This window comes from Parasteatoda tepidariorum, chromosome X1, assembly GCF_043381705.1.
Source record: "Parasteatoda tepidariorum isolate YZ-2023 chromosome X1, CAS_Ptep_4.0, whole genome shotgun sequence".
Lineage (NCBI taxonomy): Eukaryota > Metazoa > Arthropoda > Arachnida > Araneae > Theridiidae > Parasteatoda > Parasteatoda tepidariorum.
Window position 1 is genome coordinate 79039845 of NC_092214.1, and position 24614 is coordinate 79064458.

The window sequence follows — 24614 nt, forward strand, 5'->3', positions numbered from 1 at the left end:
ATATTTAGTTTAATTTCCGATATTTCGATGTGATATATTATTACGAAACGCAAATTTCGAATTTGAGTGATCACATACTGACGTGTGAAAATCAAGTTTCGATCGTAAACCTACGTTGTTTTTATCTAATTTTTTTTTCCGACCATGTTTTTTGAAATTCCACTATTTTCAACGTAATACGATACTCGAATTCCGAGTTATAAAATAATCCCATTTTAACATGCTTAATCTAGCGACTATTCCATTTTGAATTCATGTCGATTTCTGATCATTTCTTCTTAGTTTTTCACTTTTTTTTGTACGAGATTAAGACACCTGAATTTCGAATTATAGAGCAAGCACATTCTGGGGTATTTTATTTGCGGCATTCACTAATGAATCGACGTTGTTTACTGATCATTGTTTAGTTCTGTTTCGGTTTTTTTAAATATAAGATTCTGATATATGATATTTCGACACGCGATTGAAAAACTGAATTATCACTTTTTTGATATTGCTCACGAAGCTTTTAATACAAATTCACATCTGTTTCCGTGCATTTTTTTATGAATTTATCCATTGCTTCTCAGCCATTTCATATGATTTTTATTTTTTTTAAATCTGATATTTTATACAAATTTGTTTATTAGGTATTATGTCGCAACTTACTAGTTTGGCAATAGTAATTTCTTTAAATTAATATTTCTTTTAAAGTTGTCCTTTTTCTGTTAATTGTAATTTATAGCTATTTTTTGTTAACATAGTAGACATAGTTACCTCGCATCGAACTTAATACCAAATAGTCGCATTTTAGTTGCCATTACAGGATTTTTCTCTTCTCTCTTACAGAAGTAAACCTAAAATTGCAAGGAAAACAATTAGAAATCAAATATAATATATAATAATCTATAGTATATGATAAGTATTACAATATACAACATATAATAAGTATTTCAAAGCTCACAAGTTCGAAAACTCGCAAGAACAGTTAGAAAAAGGGTAACTCGAAAGAGATGGATTAAATTCTCAATACATTGATTTTTGTCTGATGGGTTAACAAAACATTTGGTTGGTTAACGATTTTCTACAAAATTTTAACGTTTATAGGGAAAATTCTAATTCGTAGTTTCTTGGTTAAAAATAAAATTAAATACTATTTCCATATTTTTTTAGCGGATGGTATAACTATTAAAAAAAAGGCTATTGTTTAGAGTAAAAAATTAATCGTGTTTTCTAGTTCAAAATAAGTTAAAACTCCTTTTGGTCATATTTTTTGGGTGGAAAGATTAACGATTTTTTTTTGTTTTGTTTTGGTAAAAAAATTCAGACATTTAAATTTTTTTTTTTTTTAAATTTTCGTTGTAACCTAGTCTTGGTCGATGCTCGAACGCAAAAACGCAAGATAGCAGAAGAATGCATGAACGCAAGAAAAGAAAGTGATTACGTAAAAAATTATTAAGCAAAATGTTTACTCAAAATGTTTACTCAAAAAATGGTTACTTAAAAGATGTTTACTTAAAAAATGATTGCTTGAAAAAATTATTACTCGAAAAAATGATTGACCGAGTGGAATTCGAATCAGTGGGTTCGAATCTAGCCATAATCTTTGAGTCTGTGCTTCCTTATTTTGTAACATCTGATTTTTTTGATAGTGGGTTGGATTCCATCTCTAGCTCCTTGTCCTTTAATGGCCAATAGGAGTTCTTTTGAAATGCGCACACAAGCCTTGATTTATTTATTTATAGTTGCAGATGTGCAGATATGTAAGCTCATCAGAAAGTACGACTGTATTTTGTAATCCTTTGCTTTAATTTATCAAATGTTTACAAAAATCTGTTGTGGCCACCATATTTTTCAGCAGGTTATCCGCGGGCTTATACTGTCTTAATATTGACCAATATTTAAAAGCAATATTAAATTTTTCAGCTTTTAAATTGTAATTAGCAACATTAATTTTCATCCTTAATTTTGGAATTGCTTTTCTTTATATTGTTTTTTTTGCAGTACGCATCATAAATATTTGATGCCAAATTTAACTGAAACACATTGTGTATAAATTATAAATAAATGTAAATAGTTGTAATTAAATGTGTTCATTCATCAAGCTATTAATTTCGGTTCAATCCTACGTCTAAATTTCGACTACGAGAAACCTTCTAAGATACGTTTCTTGATGGTTGTTTCGTAGACGTCTGCTAAAGCCCACCGTTTGTATTAGCCATATTACGTCAATCATAGTTATCTATAAGACGTCTATACTTAAGTCATTGTGGATTACATATAAATAAGTTATTAGAAAACGTCTAGTAGACGTCGATGTTTGGTCCACGATGTCTTATGGATAATGTGGAAGAATTCTAGACGTCTGCTGGATGGATTGTGCAGCATGGGAATAAACTAATATTTTTAAGCAAAATTCATAATTTTTTTGGACAAAAGTTAGCTATCATTTATTTAGGACTAGCCGATTAAGGCGGCCAGCTGTCCGCCACGCTAAAGGTTTTCACAAATAAAGTACTATAATAAAGACTTCTTGTATTACGCAAGAAAGATGCTATTTTCACTGAAACTTTCATTGCACGCATTCTCGTTGTTGTTTCTTATGTAACTTGCCTATACCAGCAAGCTCGTTGGGTGAAGCAAAGTAGTTCCATCTGTGGCCAAGAAGGCTACTTCAGACTCACACGTCGCAGCCCGTTTGAAGGGTGGATCCATTCATACATCCACAGATCATAATTTTGACCTGCACCAGAGAACGATCAATTTCCCATTCAGTTTCCTTGGAAGTATGATTTCCTAAGGAAACATGGAGGATTTTGTGACCTGTCAGATTTAACGTGCACTATCAGTCACCATTTACTGCACGGGGAGAGCCGTTGACAGTAGGGGATCGAACTCACGACCACTTCGACATGGGCCCAACGCTCTATCAACTGGGCCATCCCGGTATGGTATGCATTCTTTCATTCGCAGACGTTACAAGATGACTAAATAAGATTTTAATGACGAATAAAACTTTTTTTATCTTTTCCACTTGCAGCAAAATGAAAAAAAGATATTTACAGTGTTAAAAATAATTTTTTTTTATTAGAATTGAATTCTAAATTATTGTTTTTAATGACAATTTTATTCAGGTGCTTTTTTATGTGTTTTTTTGATAGACTTTTCTATCGTCGCTTCGCTCTAAAATTTTCGGCTTTTAAGTTTTGCTTTAAGAATTAAGAATTATTTTTTTTCTCCATTTTTTCTTTTTCTATAATTTGTTCTTAATCTTTGTTTATACAAAGACGTGGTAGTTTTTCCCGCAATCTGAAAAATTGAGATTTTAGAACTGTTTTTTTTTTTTGCTATTCTTTGTTTGAAATTTTTTGTTTCTATCGACGTTTTTATTACGACGCGTTATTTTTTAAGAGCATTACTGATGATTTAATTTTTTTATCTCCTTTTTTTCCTGGATAATATGTAGAAATAAAATTTTGCTTTTCAAATCAAAACGATCTATTTTCCTCTTTTGCTTCATTCATAATTGTCAGAAACACTGTTAGTATCGTTTTTAGACCTACATTTATAGTTTTTGTTTTATTCCTCGGTATTTTTATTATTTTGCTATAAGTGATGATTCTGATATATGTTTTTTTCTATTTCTTGCGTTTTTTTTATTTTGTCATTTCATTTTTTCTATAAATGTAAACTTTTTTTTCAATTGCAGTGTTTTTTAGTCTATTATGTAAGCTAACATGAAAGGCTGATAATTTGCTCAAAACTTTTAATAAATATAGTTGAAAATTAAGTAAAGTATTTGCATATTCTTCTTATTTTTTCCCCTCCACTTAATAATTTCAATTCTTTTAATTCACTTAATATTTGGGGACAACAATTATAGTTTTTTCTCTCCTTATCTTTAAAATATTTGCTTGAATTGTTTGTTTTGCTTGAATCGCCATAATTTGTTTCCTGTAAAACGCAGTATTTTGTTTTCTCCAGAAGATTGAGTAACATTAAAAAAAAATAGAGATTTACAGTTTTCGAGTACACGAAACTTTCGCATATCTGGAATTTGCAGAGTTTGTACAGTAATATGGATTTCTGATCCTCTTTTTTTCTCCTAAATGTTTTATTTGCAATAATCTATTTAAAAGTTTCATGTCAGCTACGATTGTACGTATTTTTCATTTTTGAATAATGAAACTCTGAACAATTTTATTTTACACTAGAGCGGTATTTCAGGGGAACTGAATTTCGTTATCAAAGATTCATTTCAGAATCAAGTTAATTTCCCATCAAATTTTAATCTATGGATGTTAAAAAAATAATTTAATAAATCATATCGCGTTATATTAATCCCAATAATATCAGTTTTGTTTAGTATCTAATAAACTTTATGATTCTAAACTAACACAAATTTTATTTAGCATTACTGGTTTAAAAGATTAAGCCCTAAATTTTATAAGATAAAAACATTATTTATACTAGGCTAAAATTTTAAACAAAACTACTTAAAGAGGTACAGAATTTTTTTTTCTCCATCTTAGAAATGAATCGTGTAGTGTATTTGATATTTTGAGACATGCTTTACATAAATAATATGGATAGCTTTGGATATTGTTTTAAATTTCTAATTTTTGAGGCCCCTATAAAAATGCCACTGGCTGATAACAATGTTTCACTAATTTTGCAATATTTCGCTCAGCTAAAAAATCATAAAAAGTTTAAGGAAAATTTACTTTTGGTTAAATTTGTGATCGAAACTCCAAGTTTGAATTTTGCTGTGAAACATTAGCGAATTATTGCAAATAATTCGCCCAAAAGTTTTGTAAGAGAAGCCACAAAAAATGACGTAGGAAAAAGTTTGAACCTTGTTACCAATCTTTAAAAATTAAAATTCTCATCGTGGATGCTTAAGACTTCTACAGGACCAATTGTAAGTTACAGAAATAATGAATTTTTAAACATTGAGTAATACGATATAAAAAAAAAATTCTACCAAAACATTATTTACACTTTTATGTCTACAAATATGCCATGTAATTATCTCAAGTAATTATCTTAAGTAAAGTGTCTTAACTGGAAGCAAGTTTGAATTTTCAGAGCGGACGTTTGCCCTTTGTATGAAATTGTTAGCCCAAGTATATGTTATTTTACCTAACAACGAGTTGCAGAAAAAGCAATGTTTAGTTTTCTTTATGATTTGAAAGTTTGAATTTTAATCTCATCGTAATAAATCATCACGCCCATAGTTTGTTTTCGTTAGTCAACTTGTTAATTGTACCACCAAAACTAGTTTTACTTAACTTTTACTTAGAAATTGCAATTTACGACTTAGATACTTCAAGTACGAATTTTTCCTGCCGTAGCCTATTACAATGTCGTAGGTTAGCATTGCTTATAATCTCCCCCTCCCCCCTCATTTATCAGAAAAGAATCAGCAAATCATATTATTACCAGAACTATGGGGCATCGCAAAATACCTGCCAATTATACGCCATCCTCATCATAAAGGCAAGAATCTGAAGGATAAAACTCAAAAAAAGTAATACGATTTCAATGAAGTTATGAATATATCAATTCAAATCATTCGAAAAATTATATTAATAAATTTTTGATACTGTATAACCCTTTATGTACCGATCAGACATTTAAGTTGAACTAATAATATTTCCATAAAGCATTGAAACGGAACAAAATATCCCATTTGAACTTGCCTGTCCCTGTAATATGACTTTACGTTTATTATTACTAGTTGCCAACACACGATTATTTAAAGTTTAACATCAATGTAACCGTTTACATGTTGGTAAGTCGTTCTAGGAAGCCATTTTATTATTCCTCAATTTCATTCCTCAATTTTCAGCTTTCTATCAAGATCAATTTTGCAAGCAAGTCTTTCATATTATCTTACTGATTCATTAATATTTTCAACTAGTTAAGAAACAAAGTATTAAATGCTTGACTTAAATTAAAATTTTATTAAGAGTTGTAAAATCCATATTGAGAATTTTATGAAAAATAGGAAAATAACATTTAATTTTTTTAGAAAAGTATTTGTCAAAGTGAAAAATAGACTATATTTAATGGGACAAAAAAGTTTCTCACTCTTTTGATAATTTTTTTAATAAATTGGTATATAAAGTGTTAAGTACAGTAAAAGTTCGATTCAACAAGTTCGACATGTAATAAGAAATTCACTATTACGGCAAGTTGCTGACAAAATTTTGTCATTGAAGATTCCAAAAATATTTATATAACGATTTAAAAATTACTATCTTACCGCTATTACGACGAAAATGTTTTTTAGGAAAATCTACTGCTTAAGTGAGCAATATACGAAGAAAGTAATTTATTACTACTAAAAAATACTAAAACTTTTTTTCTGATGCTATAAAATGCATTGGTGGCCATGCAACAGGCTGCCAAAAAAGGTGATTTGACCTACGGAAAGGGCATTGGCCATACCAGACATGAGTTCCAAAATTTGATAAGAACTATACATCGATTTGAGACTGTAACAAGACTATAGAGACTTCCACGCTTTGAGACTACTACGCATTGAGACTACCGCCACTTAAAACTTTCATGACTTGAGACTCACAAACGACCTGAAACTACCGTAACTTGAGACTAACACAAACTGAGACTGATTCGACCAGAGAACACAACCTGAGATCAACTGGAGAATACCACCAGAGAATACCTGAGACTACCACAGAATTAGACTTCCAAGTATTTAGAATATCCAAGACTTCAGAATATCACGACCAGAGACAACTAAGTCATACGATAACCACAAACATGAGACTTACACGACTTGAGACTACACAATCAATGTTAAATCTCTCTCACATGTTTATTTGGAAACTAAAATAACATTAGCTTGTTAACCACATGTAAATTAAATTTTTTATGACTCTTCCTATGAATAAATTTATCCCATACTTTTTTGTTTTAAAATTTGAAATTTATTTATTAATATAAATTAAATTTATAGCAACAGACTTTGTAGAGTCAATCTTTAGCATTAGTTTTAAGCATCTGAACAGCAATCTGAAAACTAAAACGTCGGAATTTAAAACAATAAAAAAAATCAATGAAAATTTTTTTAAAAATCTTTTAATGATTGCAAGATGGAACAATTGAAGAAACAAATTCCGTACAAGTCATATTTGTATCGCCTTTCCACACTAAAATACCATACATCAATTCGAAACCAAATATCCAACTCTGTTGGGATATTCAACCTTGGATAAGTACTGTTTAATATATTTTCATTAAGCAAAAGAAAATAACTCCGGGTGATTACACATCAGTAAATTTTTATATTTATTTACATTTCAATATAGGGCCATTTTATACTTTATTTTATCCAAACAGTGCTCTTTATAAAATTCATTGATATTTTTTTCTTTAAACCAATATCTTAAGAAATTTTTTTAAATAATGTTGTTTACTTTGAATTAGCCCTATTATTTTAAGAGATATTCAGTATTCGCAGAGGCAAAATTGTCGAATTTCTTGTTGCATATTCTATAGAAAAACACTAAATAAAATTCTTTAATTTTTTTTTCTTATTAGAAATTGGAATATTTAGAGAATTCTTATCTAACCCCATGTTTTTTTTGTTTAGATTATTTAATTGTTTTTCTTCTTGCAAATAGGCAATTCCATGGTGTCATGCATAAAAAATTAACATGAATTCCTTAGAAAAATTATCTCATAAAACATAAGTTATAATCATCAAATTTTTATATTAAATATTATTACATCATAACCAATCGAAAAACAGTTTATTTTGTAAAAACTGATTATAATAAGTTAAAATAAATGGATTTAATTGTGGGTGTCTGATGTAAATCGCACAAAAGCAGAAAACGATTACTCATTTAATTGATTGATAATTGTCTGAACTCTGTGAATTTGTTTACAATTTAAATGTAAATATGACTGAATTTTGAAGCTGACACTTGAATAAGAAATTCTATGCAGTTCTTAACTTGTAAAATATGAAATATAATTAATTTGAAATTTTTTACTTCAGTGTCAGACATAAATTTTTCAAGATGGATATGAATTTTAGTTAAAGATAATCACTATAATGACTGAAAATTTTAATTTTAATGCTATAAACATTTTTCAATTTAATAGCTTCCTTAAATTTAAAATGTTTAATATTTCCTGTTGGAATGAATGGCTCAATGTGTTTTAGTAGCATTTTCCATCTTGTATAAGTCAGTTGAAAAATCAACCATTTAAATATTAACTGTGCATGATATCCTAACAACAATGTAAATAAAAATCATATATAAGCAATATTTCCTAAATTAAATAGCTTTAAAAATCTTGGAAAAAAAGCTGTTGCTATTTTTCTTTAATAATATGGAAAAGAATACCGAAAATGTCATTATTTTTATATAAAATTAAAAAAAATCTATTGAAAAAAATGTCATTGCACATTAAAAGGAAATAAAAACAATTTTTTTACTGTATTATAAGTCTATAACAAATTTTTCTGGGAAAAAAGACTGCTTAGGAAAAATGATAATTTAATAGCTTTATTTATTGCCAGCATAAAATTAAATAATCATTTTGTACAGCTCTTACAATCTATTCTATTTCATGTTTCAAAGCCTTTGCTGAGAAAAAAATAATTCATTGATGGAAGTACAAAAGCTTTCAGAAAAAGAGTGTAAGATAAAATCTATTATTAAATTATAACCAATTATTTTTCGAAGAATTTTATAAAATTAAAAATACTGAAACATTTTGTTAAAAGAAAAAAAATACACCCAAAGCATCTTAACAAACTTGAACAGTAAATGAATTTAGCCCACAGACAAGAAGATAAAAAACAGAAAAACCCTCCTTTTATGGACAGAAGCAAATATACTAACCCCTTCTTCCATCTCCCCCTCAATTTTTGACTTTCCTTAACTGCTTAGTCCCATCTCCAAAGAGGTCAAAGATTTCTCCATTCATTTAGCAACATGGGAGAGTTTTATATGGCATTCTAGTTTAGCTGGGTAGTAATGGAGAGAATTTTAATGAAGTATTGCAAAGTTGATGAAATTTAAGCTGTTTGACGATAAATTTCCATTTGAATAAAGTGGATATAACGAATGGTAAAATAATTTAAATTAAGAAAAAAATTCTAACTTTTCTTAAAAATTCCCTGATTTATCCAGGTTTTTTCCAGTATAAAAAAAATCCCTGATAATTCCAAGTTTTCAAGGTGGGTGGATAGCCTGCTTTTATAAAGTTAATTTTTTAAAAATAGATAAAGTTCCAAACATTAAACAACAAACAAAATTTATAAATGCAGACAGTTTTACCCATTAATAATCTGAATATTTATCTCTCATCTATTAAGAAAATTTTCAGAAAATTCAGTGCAATTAAATCATTGAACAATTGAAAATCAGCCATAAACAAATTAAAACCGAAAAGACATACCATAGAAGGAGCTTGATTAGAATTTGCTTGAGATAAACCAAACGGATCAAAACGATCTATTTCGAAAAACAAGAAATAAGTATTAATACATTTATTAAAATAATTAGAATAAAATAATTTTTAACCAGCTAAGTAGTTGCTCTGGGTCTTTTTAAGCTTAAACCTTTAGCTAACATCAATTTTTCAGCTTGGAAGGGAAATATTTGCATAACTTTGCAAATCGGTTAAAAGGTTGAACAGGTTGCATTGTTGCAACAAAAACTGATGTTGTAACAAATGTCACTTGCCAATGACGGCAATCCTGCTATGAGAATCCAAGCTATTTTAAGGCAGAGAGGGCATTTCTTGTTTTTTTCAGTGGCACCATCTATGCCCAAGAGCAGCCATACACACGTCACAGCCCGTTTTACCGGGAGGAACCAGTCACACTCCATTCATTCCTCCACGCATCATAATTTTGACCTTAACCAGAGGAAGATCAATGTCCAATTCAGTACTCTCAGAAGTATTGATTTATTATGGGAACTTGAAGGACTTTGTGATCCCAACAAATTTAAAGTGTCCGAGTCACAATTTAATACACGGGGATTCTTTGGCCAGCAGGATTCGAACTCACGAATATGAGCCCAGCAACCTACCAACCAGGCTATTCCGACCCATGCAACAAAAACTAACTTATCTCATTGTTATTTTAACAAGTTTGTAGCAGGGAAAAGCTTACTCAATTTTACCTAGAGTTAGAACTTGGAAAGCTAGAGTTTTCAAAAATGAAGAGCAAAAAATAAATAAGTGGTTTCAGATCTGTCAAAATGCAATAAATTTTGATACAACTACTTACCAGGGGGTAGAAGCAGTGTCAAATCACTTCCAGAGAATGGATCACTCTATAAAGAAAATAATAATGCTTTGAATGCACTTGAGTTGATACAATACATATATACATACAGACAATACATATATACAATACAGACATACAATACATTCTCAAACAAAAACGGTGGAAATAAATCAGCTAAGTAGAAATCGGTCTCAATTATTCAACACTATTTTCAGGGTCCAGATGGTTGTCTGAGGGTGCCTGCAAGTTTTAATTGCTCTTCCCAGAGCATTTCACACATATTTCATAAAGTCGAGATCTTAAGTTTTTGCTGGATAATCTATTAAGTCTATATTTTCATTTTTTAGAAAATCGCAGTCTATCTGACTTCTTTGAGGTTGACTGTTTAAAATCAAAACTGGATCTAAATCAAATTTGGGTCAACTGTATCCACCAAAAGGCAAACACAGGGCAAACATAATGGTTGTTTTCTCAGATACATGAGAAGTTTTGGCAAACCACTGATTCTCTTCATATGAAAGAGTTTCACTTTTGAACAAAAGCGCCACTATCTATTCTCTAATGTTACCAGTGTAATGATTAAGAAATTTACAATTATGGACGTTTAGTGTTCGTGGTCCGAGTAAGCAGTATGCTGAATAGCTGCAGACCCCCTTTATCTTTTACAAACTAGCACTTTGACTAGGTATAAAAAAGAGCCCTTGATACTCTTTGTTTGCCTTTTCAGAGATGAGGTTATCCCTGTTTCATTTTAAGGTAGCACATGACAACATAGAGCTCACCTGGTAGACAATTTTCTGAAAAAGTGCAGATTTTGGTCGAGTAGATTTGATAATCAGGTTTCTGGACATGATCTCTATAAAGCATGCTTGGTACACTCTAGAGAGCAATTTAAGCGTGCGATATCTCTCCCAAAAAAAAAAAAACTCAAGAGACTGAAATCAATATTGCTAGATGATCATGACCAACTGCCCCAAGAACTTGAAAACTACCCAATACATTAACCCACTGGAGGTTTTGACAGATTCCTCTTAACATTTTTTACTGCTTCAAAACGTTTACACTTTTCTTTAAATAACTGTGGCTCTGTCCAATTCCCTAGGCCCTCCATTTAAAAAACTATTGCATGAAAGGTAAATTTCTTCATATCTAGATAGATGAAATTTAATTTTCTCATATCTAGATTATCTCATTCTAGATAGATGCTTTGGAGCAAAATAAATTCTAGGCTTATTCCATATGCAGGACCATATTAACCTATTTTTTATTACATTTTTTTATCCACTATTTCATCCTTTGAACTCACATGAGTGATACACATGATCATGTAAAAGGCATTATATTTGTTGAAAGGTCATTAAATTTGCATTACATTAATTATGTTGATAGTAAATTTCACTAAAATCTATACAGTAGTTCTGGATATAATCCATTACATCTAAAATTTCCTCTTAATTTTTAAAACCAGTATATAACGGAACTTTTTGCTCGAATATTATAAGAATCATAAGTTTTAAGCAAAAGAAATATGTGAAATGGAATTTATATGTATTGAAATTTTTTTAGAATTAATTATGCTTAAAAATGTAGAATACAGTAAACTAAATTAAAACTAATAAGAAATGTATTTTTTAAACCAATTTACGAAAAGGAAAAATAAATTCAAAAACCTTAAACTATAAATTTTGATTCAATTCTATTTTTATAGAGTTTTGACAATAAAAAACATATAAAATATAAAGAAATTCAAGAATAATATCTAAAGTTACGCATTTGCAGAGTCAAATAGCTGTTTTTCCATAATTTACCTCCCTAGGAAACATTATTTATAGTATTTAATAATTTGTAAATTCTGAACGAACTGCATATTTGATCAATTGTATTCAAAGTTTCTAATATATGCAATATTATCAAAATAAAACATTTAATTCGCTTTATATAAGTTGTCATGTTTTTGAAAAACGATAAGGATAAAAAAAACTTTGATAATATTAATTTTAGTCAAATGATTATTATTTTACTAATTAATATTGTGTTTGTCAAAGTTTCAGCAATCAGAAACAAAAGTTAAGACCCGCAGAATTTACAGAAAATCATTGGCAGTTAGAATGGAAATGGAAATAGTAATGTATATGTGTATTGCATAACAACCAATTATTAATAACTGTTAAAAATTTGAAATAATCAAAATAAAAGAAATTGTTTAAAATATTCAAATCCATACTCTCACTTTTTTCTTATTGTGATGCAGTTACATTAAAAGCACTTACGAAAGGGTCTCCACTGAAAGGATCACTAGCTGCTGCTGCAACATTAGTACCAACAAAAGGATCTATAAAATAAGAGAAAATTCTAGACACTATATATTCCTGAATAGCATTAATTATCAATCAAAATTTTATTATCATTAAAATTTTTTTAAGTGAAACAAACTATAAAGCTGAAACATACATAAATGCAGTTTTATTAAATTAAATAAAAAATAAACTTCACATAATAATAATTTAAACCTTAATTATGCAAAAACTATTTATAGTACAAAATGTCATTTGAAGAGTGTAACAAAATCATTAGAGTTAAAAGCAAAGAGCAAGATTTTTAACTCAAAGAAGGAAATAATTTATAACTAAAACTTTATAACTCTTAAAAAAGCGAATCAAATAAAAATTGCCATTATCAATGAGTGGTTTAGATACCAGCAATTTTAAGATAAATGCAGGATTCAAAGGTTCAATAAAAATTTAGTAAAAAGTTAAAATAAAATTCTCCAATAAGACAAAATAAAATTTTCATATAAAATAAAAAGACGTAATAAAAGCCTTTAAAAATATATATATTAAAATTATAGTGTCTCCAAGCCATAATAAAAATGTCAGCAGTAGAATTTTTAATATTAATAGCTATGAACAGCTATTTCCCAAAATATTTCAGAACATTTCAAACTTGTTCAACGCATTTTATAAGGGAAATGACCTTCGATTGATTTTCGAAGCCACGTAACTTTTATAGAGTAAAATCCCTTTTTGTTTGCATTTCAAGCGAAAACAAAATTAACGGATAAAATCTGTTAAACTTAAGAACGCATGTTTAAAATTACTATTATAGTAAATGCAGATATAGTTTTGTGCATAAATGTAGCTTTTTTTAGTTGAAAATATATGTAACATGATACTGGATAATGTTTTGCTCTATGATTGCTTTCCATGCAGATTTCTTTTATGGTTGAGATTTATAGAATAAATAGCAAATACTACTATGAAAGATAAAGGTGTATCAATTGCTATTTTAATTATGTCTGGTGTTTATGAATATAAAACCTGCAAATAATATTTCAAAAGGTGATTTTTCTATTTAATGAATTTCCATATAACGAATTCATTATTGGGATTTAGCGCCTTCGTTAAATGGAGGTCCGACTGTATTTCAAAATTATTTTCCAATTTGATTTCCACATATTTACATGTTGAGTAATAATTAGTGCTATAAGTATGCTTGAATTGATATAATTCTTTTAATGCCTCATAGAGAACATGAGGCCACATGTTTGGAACACAAACGTGGTGCATATTTTGTGAATAATAAGAAAGATTTAAAAATTTCTCTTCAAAGAAATAAATGGGAAACTATGATTACCTGAAAATCATTGAGAGGTGTAGTTACAGCTGGTCCAACTTCATCAAAGGGTTTTGGGACCTTAAAAATATTTCATGTATTTTAAAAAATTATTTAACTAATTAAATCACAAATGCAGTTTTATATAGTCTAAAATTGAATCAAAGTACTACTATAAAAATAATTGCGAATACTTTCAGACTAACCATATAGATTTTGATATTCGTAGTGTGCAGAAACTAAATCTCAGTATCCAAATTTCCAACAAATTGAGTTATCACGAAGTTGCATAAATTCGATAATTTGGAAAGTATAAATTCGATTTAACGTAATTTATGAAGAAAAAAAAAATAAAAATAATAAATTCAGACTTGTATAATCTAACTAATTTAACATCTGCCAATTCAATAGCAAAAAACAACAATAATAAAAATTTAATAAATATCATTGTATAAACAAATATTTTCTGAGAAATATAAACCATTTTTGTTTCTAAAAGAGGGATTAAATGATGTATAAACTGAAAACTAACTTTTTGAAACAAAACACATTTTTTATAAATCACTGATGCAGTCAGGCACTTTTTGCACATTTGTGGAATAGTAAAGTGATTATATCGAATACTTCAAAGTTCATTCACTATTTTCTTAAAGTTGATTACAGTAAGCACTCGAAAACTACCTTTTGAATATGAAAAAAAAAAAAAGATTGAACTTCGAATAAAGCTGAAAAGCCCAGACGCATAAAAGAATTTCTGCCCTTGCACTTAGTGTATATTTTTAATCATGCTCAGCAAGAAAATTTTCCCTTTTAATTATGGAAGTAACACAAACCATTGAATGTATGAAATATGATACAATGCATTCAGTAAAGGAGAAAGTAAAAATTTAAAAGAAAATTGTTGAAGCAAAATAAAAGCCCATATAGGTGATAATACGAACTTTTTTTTTATGGATTACAATATATGTAAAGCTTAATGGCAGAAGAATCAGAATTGGTCATACTGCACCAAACACAAATGTAACAATCATCAAAAATAACTAAATATGACTAGGTCAAAGTCATGAGACCAGTACTTATTAAAAAAAGGGACGCTCTAAGGCGTTGTCTTTTAAAGAAACACACAAGAGTAGAATAATTAAAATACCATATATCAAAATGTATATGGGTGATTCTCACGAAACATGGCAATTCACTGTCCCTTGCTCCAAGATCTAATACTATAATACTAAAAGAACTTTTTTTAAAAAAAAATATTAATAAATATCATTGCTGTTAGCATTTTAAAATGACTTTGCACTAGCATTGACTGTTTTGTATACTTAAAAAATTAAATTGAATATCAAAATGTCATTTTCCTGGCAAGTCCCAAACAATATTTCCAATAATAACTAGCTTCAAAACTTCCCATACATTTTTCAAAATCTAATTTTTTTTTATCTTATCCTATGTAAGCATTTCTAGAATATACGCAGAGGGTATTGTTTACTAAAACTTCGTTTAAAATAATTTTTTCTGTCAATAATTTGTTTGTCCCATGAAAATCTGTCATTTTCCTGGCTACTTTTATTTAGTGATTTATAACCAAAATAGATAGCGCCAGGAATCAATATCTTATGTTAATAGATTGATTAGATACCCTCCTATCTGAACATGTCTTGTTGCATGAATAAAGAACCAATTTTCTGGCTCAAAATCTATTTCAAAAAATTTTTCAAGGTGAGTAGGTTTTTATGCTGTCATTTTCCTGGCTTCTTGAAATCATTAATAACAAAAACTACATAGATTTATCTGAGTTATTTTAAGAAATACTGTTGTTTTCTGCAGAATATAAACGTCTTCGGCCAAAATATTAAATTAAAGTAAAGTTATATGCTATAAAATGGCGAATTTGTCATTATCCTGGCTGTCATTTTCCTGGCTTATGAATGCCAGGACATTGAAGTGTTACCAGAAATTCTTTTTAACTGCTAATACTGTAAAGAGGGAAAGCAAATATTAACCTAATACCAAGTTTATGTATGATTGTAATATGCTTGGATGTAATCAAAGTTATTTATTTATTTAATGATTGATTATTATACACAATTTTATTCTGTACATATCAGCAACAAAAAATTTTTTGTTTCTTTCTACAGTGGATAAAAAGAATTAATTTAAGCAATTTATGGTCCATCTAACATAAAGGCTTAAGTTGAGTTACTTACTATTAACTTAAAATGACTGTTTTTTAAACTTCTAAGGTATTATGTCATTTTCCTGGTATTCAAGATTTGGTGAATTTCTATTTTATTTTTTTTCTCAAGCAAATGTCAATAAACTACACTGATGTCTATAAGATATTAATAAGTGTAGCTAAAGAAGTATACGAAAAAAATTTTAGATTACTTTGAAGTCTTTAAATTTGAAGAAATTTTTTGGTCCGAATTGTCAGGTTTCGTGAGAATCACCCATATATCATATTTTTGAACCGCTAAAATTCACTTATAAACAAGTAGTGAAGATGGACATTAATTGAGCGAGAAATATTGATGCATTTATAATCGATGTGATAGATATGAATAACTGTGTATGGATTTACCCCTTTCAAAAACTATTTTAATATGTTATATACAATTAATTTTCTTTTTCTTTCATAACATTTTGCATATTAAGGCTTTCTTTTAAAAAACAATACTTATAACCAGAAAAAAACATGAAAAATATAAAAAATCAAAATATCTTTTTCAAGAGTATTTCAAAAAATAAAACATGATGTAAAAACATTTTTAAATGTACCATAAAGCTAAAAATCTTAAGATTCAAGGACATCATATGTGTTGGAATCAATAAGTTAACAGTGTAATGGTTTGAATGGAAAATTATGGAGACTTGTCTCTTTTCTTTTAATGTTTTTAAATTTTAAAAGCTTTTATCTTAGGTTTCTGTAAACGACTTATACTCCCAACATACCAGAAATTTGCCATCTTGTAAAATAAAGGGATTGCCTTTATCACTTAGATGTTTGATAATTATTTATAAAAATTATACAGTTTAAAATTAGAACAGAAATGTAAGCACTGTATTTATTATTTGAAATTAGAATTTCTTTTTTATATTATTATAATTAACAACAAATTTAAACAAATTATAATAATTAAAACTTACATGGACCTTTATGGTCTGAACGAAAGATAAACACAATGCATTTTTCTAAGTGATAAATAATCTAATCAAAACTAAATGCATACTTACATGTTGGTGAAATATAGGCTCTGTCATCATTAGGTGTAGAAAAGCCATACATAGTAAAGTTTGATATATTTTGGAAATCAACAAAAGAAAGCACATTATCTATATCCTTGATAGCTTCACTCTTTTAACCTATGTTGCTCTTGTATTTGGTCAATTTTAATTTTAATCTAGAAGAAAAGTAAAGAAACAAGGAAAGTTAAGTAATTGTCTTCAACAAAACAATCTACATTCAAATGAAGTATTTTAAGATATCAAGTTTATCATTAAGAAGTTGTTTTTCAAAAACTTACAAGTGCAGGAAAAGGATATAATTGAAAAGTGTAGGCAAGGAGTATAATAATTACAATTTTAGAGAATTATCACTTTAACAGACAGACAAAAAATTAAATTGCTTATCCATATCCTTGATAGTTTCGCTCATTGGCCTGTGCTGTATTGTATTTGGTCTTGTGTTTGATCATTTCTAATTTTAATTTGGACAAAAATACACAAACAAGGCAACTTTAATTGTTTTCAACAAAAAATATACTAAGACGAATTAAGTTGTAAATATTTTAAGCTGCCAAGTTTTTTCAACAAGTAGTTCAAAGCTCAATTTTCAACAACATAATAATGCAGTAGAGGATATAATTGAAAATCATAGCGTAGGAATATATAATAAGTACAATTTTCGTGAATTATCAGTTTATCAAATATACAAAAAATTAAATTGCTTACATAAGCTTGAAATTTATTTTGAAAAAAAAGTAAATAGAAAAAGGATAAAATAAGGCTGTGTTTACATCTTTTTCTTCTCCATAAAAAGCAAATAATAAAATTAGCTTTAAATTTATTTAAAAAATAAAAAATAACAAATAAGTAGAGACAAGTATAAAGGTTTTATTGCGTTTTTGACAGTGGATAAATTTCAGTGCCTCAAACTCATTCTTCGAACCAAATAAGCAAAATGAAACGGAGAAAATATTAGATTGAGCGAGAATGATGCATTTGTGTTTTCATGCATTGTTTTTAATTTACTATTGTTATCACATTAAAGTGAATTATTTGTCTTTTATTATTACAAGTGTTTTTAAAAATAAGCTAAAATTTAATAAACAATATTAAGTATTATAAAATTATTTACTTGACTTATCTGAAGGGTGCTACTTTGTAAAGAAGAAGTCAATGCATCAAGTTGAGTTTTGCTTGAATTGAGTTTGCTTTCCATCTCAGACTCTTCTTTCTTTAACTCATTCAATTCCATCCGCTTTTCATTCAGTTCCTTTTCTTGTATCTAAATTAGCACAAATTTAATTGTTCAAACAATAGCGTACTCTGAATTTAGTATCAATATACTGAAATAAAATCTTTCAATTAATCTTAACAAATTAAAAGACTAAATATTTGACAAAATCAATTTAAATTTTTAACAACAAACCTCTAATTCCATTTCTCGTTCCTCTTTCTGTTTTTTTCATAGCATCAATCTGTTAAGGAAAAAAAACATACGCTATTAACAAAATAGGACGGAACTGTGTTTTTAAAAAGATAATATGTTTTAAAAATACCAATTCAGTTTATGGCATATAGTGCACAGAATAAAATTCATCGAAATATATTTTTTTTAAAAATAATTTTTTTTGTTAAATTATTTTGAAATAAGTAAAAACAAAACTTGAACTTTTTGATAATGTGCTAAAACCAGGGTGGCCACTCAAATCAGGTTTCAAATTTCCCCGATTTTTCCAGGTTTTCCAGTAAGAATCTTAAAACTTCCAGGTCAGCGTGTTTTTTTTTCTCATAAAGTGCAGGTGGGTACAAGAAAGGTGTCAATATTATAGAGTATTTTACTTAAAATGTTATTTTTTTTCATATATCATCTTGAATAGATGTGAAGAATATAATATGTTTAGCTTGTAGAATATATTACTTTTAGCGAATAAAAATGTTTTAAATTGTTAGTTTTGTAGTTTTTGTACAAAATACAGTGACCCAAAAAAAATTAAAATTGTGTTCTATTTCCTGTTGGAATGGAAGAATCAATGTGCATTATACATTTTCCATCTTGTAAAAGTTAGTTGAAAAATCACTAATTTTAATTGCGCAAGGTATATTAACAACAATGTAAATAAAACTCATATTTAAGCAATATTTCCTTAAACTTAATAATTTAAAAAATTCTGGAATAAAAAATCTGTCGCTGAATTTTTCTTCTTTTTTTTAATACAGAAGTGGGGAAAAAATGACAAGAAGTTGCATTATTTTTATATACAATAAAAAAAATCTATTGAAAAAGATGTCACTGTACATTAAAAGGGGAAAAAATTCTTTTACTGTATTATTAGTCTATAAAAATTTTTTCTGGCTATAAAATTTTATGTGAATTCCAGAATTCATTTTTATCCCTTTTTAATACCCCTTCTACAGTTTCATTTGCCAATTACAGTCCCAATAACTACTGAAAATATTTATTCCAATCACCTAATAACTGAATAGGATGCGAGATATTATTTAAGTTTGCTATGCAAGTAAGTTCAAATTTTTTTTTAAAAAATTGTTTTTCTTTACTCAAAAAAAATAAATAACTGTAGAATGCTCTGAATTTTTTTTTCTCTAAATACATAAATTTTTCAAGATCTAAGTAAAATGATTGATAAAGTTAAATTGTTTCTCAAAAAAGTAAAACTGAGTTGCTTGCATCGAATAAATAAGCAAATTAACTTAAAAATTGATCGATGAAGTTTTTATACATATTTTTTTATTTTAAGTTATTTATATTATTAACTTAAAACACAGCATAGTTAAACAAATTTTATTAGGTTATTGAAGTGAACATACATTATTTGGAATACATTATTGGAAATTAACCTAAGGGAATATTTAAATGGTTTCCATTCATATTTCATTTCATAAAAAAAGCAAAATAAGAGATGGAAATAAATTAAAACAAATGTAATAAAAAGAAAAGCTGTGGTGTCTGATGCAAAACCAATTATTAATTTACAATAAAAATACTTATTATTATCAAAATCTTGCTTTGAACAGGAAAAAAAAACAGAAAAATAATTTAATTTTTTTAAATCTTAGTTGCACCGTATGATTAATTATGATATTTTACGTGCGATACCAAGAAACATAAGTGTATGAGAATTTGTTTTTGTAAATCAAAGTGTGAAATGTCACATTTGTGTCTGTTAATAACCTGTTTTGTTACAGTTCACTTTAATTATTATTTCTTCCATTTTCCAGTATTAGTGTGAATTTTTTTTAAAAAAAAAACTGTACTTTGTTAGAAATTCACTTACCACAGTTAAAAATTTCAAATGATGCTGCCCTTCAATTAATTGTCTAACTTAATGAAAGTTGATATTAAGGCATAAGTCATTATTTCTAATTCTTAAATATTTTACCTTGGAAATGATGTCTTATTCACTTAATATTAAGTTTAAAATTTTGGTCATCTGGTTGCCCAACTTGAAACCTGTACAGTGCAGAACAGAAAAAAACAAACAAAGTTTCGTTTTCCTTCTTTCCAATAAACAAATATAGATAACAAAAATTTCTATTCTAAGTTTAAAAATCATTTAGCACCTTTTTCATACATTCCTTGGTATTTGCCAGCTTTTTAGGGTAAAAGGAGAAACAGTTTCGAAAATATCATCTCTGGAATGTAAGCAACAATTACGAACTTTCGACATTGTGATTATTACACAATTCGAACTTTGAACCAAAAATCAAATAGTTACAAACAGAAACATTTAATGTTAACATCTAGTTGGTTCATAAAAGAACCTTTTTCTTTTCAATAAAATATGCTAAAATGATTAAAATGAAATTCAGAAAATTAGCATCAATGCAACAATTGTAACGATTTTGATGTCAGCGATTCAAGAAAATGAGTGATTGGTTGGCTTTGTCGAGAAAAAATAATTCATTGGATGAGAAGACAAAAGATTTTGGAAAAATCTATTAAATTATGACCAATTATTTATTTTGAACCTAAGATCCGAATTACTAAGATGGATCTGAGCTATTAAGTATTTTTGTTTCTCATGTTGGCTTTTACACATTACCAACTTTTACTCTTACAAAGTATAGTTTTATGCTTAATTATTAATCGCAGCTCCAGTTATTCATATCGTGTTTTAACATGTTACTAGTAAAAAAAACTAAAAGGAAATTGCACAATTGGTATATTTAAAGGCAATATGTAGGGCATAGTTTGAATGCCCTGATGGCTCAGAGCATAGAGCGCTCCAATGAGGTGAAACGGGTTCCAATTCCTGCGATGACTGGTCGATTCGAATTCCGCGACCGGCATGCATCGACCCTAGTCCTGGCGAAAAATATCCTCAATGGCAGACGGATTCATGGGTTAAAGTCCCCTTGCCGTCAGATTAACCGTGGAAGGTGTTCCTCTCAGTTTAATGCGAATAAGTGATAGTTCTGTAAAAAAAAAAGTCTCCATAAAGGTAAATTTCTCCAAATACTTGATCTCGTGTCTTCTGGTTGGGGTTCAAAATTACAAGGCTACGTATTTGAAGTCGTTAATCCAAAATTGGGTCTGCGGTTCAACGACGGTTATAAAATAAAATTGTCAAAGAAAATCACATTGGCTCAGTGGGAAAGAAATTCCCTTCCTTACCTCTACAATTTATGACCCAAATACAACAAATTTGCATTTAACCTTCAGACGTTAGCCCGCGATAAGTGCCAAAATAAGTTTTAGCTAACTTTTGACAAATAAAGGACAATATTTTACCTTTAAACATCAGCTAATTTTATTTTCTAGTCCTCCTTGAACGTTTAATCCGTAGCCAATGTCAGCTCCAATATGCGGTCATGCATTGGGACAAACTAGCCTTCAGGAAGGACTTTTTAATGGAATTTATCCACATTTGAGTTATATGAAGTAGAAAACCACGAAAACATCCTACGGTCAGCCCGGCAGCAAGGGTACAGCATTGGCTTGTTGTAGGAACTCGCTATCCTAGCAAGGAGTTTTGTAAGCCCACCTATCAATAAAAAAAAGTATGATAGAAACAAGTTTTAGCTCATTTATTACATAAAAACCTGTGAAATTTTGCCGAAAATTGTAGGAATCTGTTGGCTCTACAAAAATTTTCGTTATCAAAACTAGAAAATATATGGGTAAAAAAAGATTTTGCGAAGTTTTAATCAAGAAGGTAATTTTGCCCCAAATCACAGGCTCACTTCATAAAATTCTTACAGCATACGCTGCTTTAACAACTCCCTCCATTAAAACTCCTTCCATTAACTCCCACCATTAAAAGTTATGGCCAATACAAGTTTTTTAAAATGTACGAAACCACAAGTTTGAATTTCATCACCAAACCCTTAACTCAATTTAGGAAATCGTTAGCTTCCCTAAGAGAAAAAAGTTTTGCAAAACAAGTTTTACGTAACTTTTGTCCTAGAAACTATAATTGTTTATGACGGCGATTTTATTCTTGGGTATTTTTGAGTGTTTTTTATAGATTCGCTCTATCGACGTTTTTTTCTAAAATTTCCTGATTCTAAGTTTTGTTTTACAAATAAAGAACTATTTTTTTCAGTTTTATATTTCTCACTAATTTTTTTAAACATTTTTAATATTTTTTTTCATTTTTGAATAATGAAACTCTAAATAATTTTATTTTACACTAGATCAATATTTCAGGGGAACAGAATTTCGTTGTCAAAGACTCATCTAGAAATCAACTTAATTACACATCAAGTTTTAATTTATGGTTGATAAAAAAATAATTTAATAAAATATATTGCGCTATATTTATCCCTAACAATATCAGTTTTGTTCAGTATCTAATAAACTTCACGATTCTAAACTAACACTTATTTCCTCTAGCATTACTGGTTTAAAAGATTAAGCGCTTGTGCTTATAAGATAAAAACGTTACTTATACTATGCTTAAATTTTAAATAAAATTACTTAAAAGGTACAGAAATTTTTTTCTGTATTTTAGAAATGAACCGTGTAGTGTAAATTATATTTTGAGTAATGCCTTACTTAAATAATATGAATAGCTATTTTAATCGTTTGAAATTTCCAAATTTTGAAAAAGTGGCCAGCATAAAAAATGACACTGGCTGGTAACAATTTGTGACTAGTTTTTCCCTATTTCGCTTAGCAAAAAAATCATAAAAAGTTTCAACAAAATTTACTTTTGGTTAAATTTGTCATTTAAGTTCCAAGTTCGAATTGTGCTTCAAAACGTTATCGAATTATAGCTAATAGTTCGCCCAAAAGTTTTCGTGAAGGAAGCCACAAAAAAAAAAAGGATATGGCGCAAAAAGAAAAATACATAAAATATAGCGACTTGATTAAGTAGGAAAAAGTTTGAACCTTGCCACCAATCTTAGGGAAAAATAGATTCTCAACGTGGATGCTTCTACTAGATCAATTATAAGTTACAGAAAAAAATATTAAACATTGAGTTAACATTTACATTTTTCTACAAAAATATTATTTGAAAAATTTTATCTCTGCACATATCTCATGTAATTATCTCATGTTATATCTCATGTCATAATTTGACAAAACAAGTTTGAATTTTAAGAGCGGATGATTGCCCTTTGTAGAAAATTGTTTGCCCAAGTATATGCTATTTTACCAACCAGAGAGTTCTGGGAAAAGCAATTTTTCGTTTTCTTATGTTTAGAAAGTTTGAATTTTGCCTCCATGAGATAGCTCACCGTAAGGAATTGTCAGACCCACAATTTGTTTTCGTTAGTCAACTTGTCAAAAATACCACTAAAACTATTTTTACTGAACGTTTCCCTAATAAATTACAATTTATGACCTAGATTCTTCAAGTATGTATTTTCCTTGTCGTAGCCTATTACAATGTCGTACGTTAGCATTGCTTATACTCCCTCCTCCCTATTTGTCAGAAAAGAATTAACAAATAATATTATTACCAGAAATTATGATGCATCGCAAAATACCTGCCAATTATATGCCATCCTCAAGAGAAGAAATTATGTTATAATAGTAAATTTGAGCTTGAATTTATTTCAATTTTTGTTATCAGACATTACTCATAACATTCCTCTCACTTAGCCCGAAAAAGTGAGCAAATCCAGAATCCTTTTCCGTCTTTGTGTGCTTTCACTATATTTGAACGGTCCGAAAATTTATTGAAACACCAGAAAATAATTCTTACCAGAACTATGAAGAATCACACAATACTCATAAAGACAACATCTTCATAAAGACAACATCCTGTCCTATAAAATGCAAAGTAATCAATAACATATAAATAAAATATCAGCCTTTTGAAATAATAATACATTTACGACCCATATGAATATGAGGTCACTATATACTTATTTATACGAATTTTTTTCATTTTATTACATCACTGTATTACAATATTATTACAATACTCAATTATTTTTCATACCTCTGTCAACCAAAGTTAGCCCTCTAAGTATAAGAATTAATTATCAGTACCACAGCGAGACTAAATATATGGATGTTAAACAATCGCCTGCCACCTGAAGCTAC

General features: G+C 28.4%; 1 long non-coding RNA gene across 1 annotated transcript in view; it reads right to left on the reverse strand.

Moving 5' to 3' along the window:
* LOC122272915 (uncharacterized) overlaps positions 1 to 24614 on the reverse strand; it is a 49386-nt gene that overhangs the window by 20942 nt on the left and 3830 nt on the right. The window contains exons 2-11 of the long non-coding RNA XR_011638241.1: positions 24271 to 24334; positions 21849 to 22101; positions 18525 to 18573; positions 18231 to 18380; positions 17108 to 17274; positions 13895 to 13954; positions 12532 to 12593; positions 10262 to 10307; positions 9424 to 9479; positions 757 to 836 (exon numbers count right to left, since the gene is read on the reverse strand). This is a non-coding gene — a long non-coding RNA (uncharacterized lncRNA). The remainder of the gene's footprint in view (positions 1 to 756; positions 837 to 9423; positions 9480 to 10261; positions 10308 to 12531; positions 12594 to 13894; positions 13955 to 17107; positions 17275 to 18230; positions 18381 to 18524; positions 18574 to 21848; positions 22102 to 24270; positions 24335 to 24614) is intronic.